General features: G+C 38.5%; 1 non-coding gene across 1 annotated transcript; it reads right to left on the reverse strand.

Annotated features, from left to right (window-relative positions):
• Positions 1-886: 886 nt before the first annotated feature.
• On the reverse strand, positions 887-993 carry LOC131250475 (small nucleolar RNA R71). The gene has a single exon (XR_009173400.1). It is a non-coding gene; the product is annotated as a small nucleolar RNA R71 (small nucleolar RNA).
• Positions 994-2035: the final 1042 nt, after the last annotated feature.

Genomic DNA, 2035 nt, shown 5'->3' on the forward strand with positions numbered 1-2035 from the left:
TTTTCTAATTTTAGATTCTGATTCTTCTTTCAAGTAACTTTCTATTTTCTAGTTTTAGAAATTTTTTCCCTTTTTAGAAACTAACTTAGCTTTTTATTTCTAAGATTGGAAACTTTCTTTTTTAGAAATTAACCGTTGCTTAGGATTTTTCTAGCATTATTTTAGGAAATTCAATTTATTTCTGTTATGTCTACCGGAATTGAGGAAGGAAGCTGCTAAATAAGATTGTCTTCAAGAGGAGGAGCTCTCAAATCTTCAGACATTCATCATCTCCTTTTTCGAATTCTTCCTTCCAATTCTCGTTTACATAGCTTTCTCTTGTTTTTAGGAATTCATAACTTTTTCTTTTAGTCTTATTCATCTTAGGTTGCATCTTAGTTTAGTTTTCTTTCTTATATTGATAACATAGTTTATGCTAGGACGTAGATCTCTGAACATAGAACTAGCACCTTTTGATCCTGAAATAGAAAGAACCTTTCGTAGAAGATTTAGAAATATCCTATTTGAAATGGCAGAAGAGAATGGAACTAAAGCTCTTAGAGATTATTCAGCTTCTGTCCAATTCAATGTGCCTTCATGTATAGTGTTGCCTGCCACCATGGCAGCACACTTTGAACTTAAACCTGGGGTCATACAATTGTTGCCCTCCTTTTATGGTTTAGATAAGGAGGATCCATATCATCATGTGAAAGAATTCTTAGACATTTGCTCCACCTTTAAGTTCCAAAACTTTTCAGACGATTCGATCCGTTTGCGCCTCTTTCCTTTTTCTTTGAAGCATAAGGCGAAAGCATGGTTGAATTCTCTAGGAGTTGGGTCTATCACTACATGGGACCAACTGTCTAAGAAGTTCTTAAACAAGTTCTTCCCGGTTCACAAAACTAATGCTCTCCGTAGAGAAATTACGAATTTCACACAAAAAGAGGGTGAGCACTTTCATGAATGTTGGGAAAGATGGAAGGATTTACTTCTTAAATGTCCACACCATGGTTTTGAAAAGTGGCAACAAGTTTAATACTTCTATGACGGTCTGACACCTCAAAACCGTCGCATGGTTGACGCCACCAGTGGAGGGTCATTCATGACCAAAAGTGATGTCGAAGCTTGGAATTTCTTTGAAACTTTGTGTGAAAACTCCCAGCAATGGGACTATTCAAATAGAGGTGAAAGAAGTCCTCAACCACTGAAGAAAGGGGGTATATATGAGGTAGGAGTCACGCCAGATCTTTATGCCAAAATTGATAGCCTGACAAAGAAAGTGGATGCTTTAATGTTAAACAATGGACCTCCACAAACAACTCAAGTCAAGTCATGTGCCATATGTTCTAGTCTCGCCCATCCTATGCAGTCTTGTCCATCTAGTTCAGCATTTCCAAAATTTCTCTCTGAACAAGTACATGCTATGAACACCTTTCGGAGAACTGAGAATGATCCTTACTCAAACACCTACAATCCAGGATGGGCTAGACATCCAAATTTCTCTTGGGCAAAAGGACCACAACAAGGAGGACCATCTGGAAATCCTCCTATGTAACCTTACTCCCAAGTTGGCAGTCAACAACCTCAGCAGTTCTCACAGTGTTAACAAGTGCCTCCACAATCTAAGAAACCACCTCCCGAGGATACACTCAATCTTTTTATGCAGAGTTCACTTCAATTTCAAAAAGACACCAAACATACTTTACTAGCTAACCAGCAGAGTTTACATGCAAATGCGCAATCCATTGCTAAGCTAAAAGTACAGTTGGGTCAACTTGCTGTCACATTGAGTGAGAGAGAGAAAGGCAAGTTCCCTAGTCAACCTGTGGTAAATCCAAAAGGACAGTATGAGATTGGCTCTAATTTAAACCAAGAACAATATCATGAGCAAGCCAAATCAATCATTACCCTTAGGTTCGGTAAACAGATCGAGAACAAAGTAGAGATGCCTAGGGAAGAATCAAAGTCCAATGCGGAAGATCAAAATGAAATGGAGAGACATACTAGTGTATCCAAAGTCCAACAACACTCTGACTCTCCACGAACCACTCATGTG

This window comes from Magnolia sinica, chromosome 6, assembly GCF_029962835.1.
Source record: "Magnolia sinica isolate HGM2019 chromosome 6, MsV1, whole genome shotgun sequence".
In the NCBI taxonomy this organism is placed as follows: domain Eukaryota; kingdom Viridiplantae; phylum Streptophyta; class Magnoliopsida; order Magnoliales; family Magnoliaceae; genus Magnolia; species Magnolia sinica.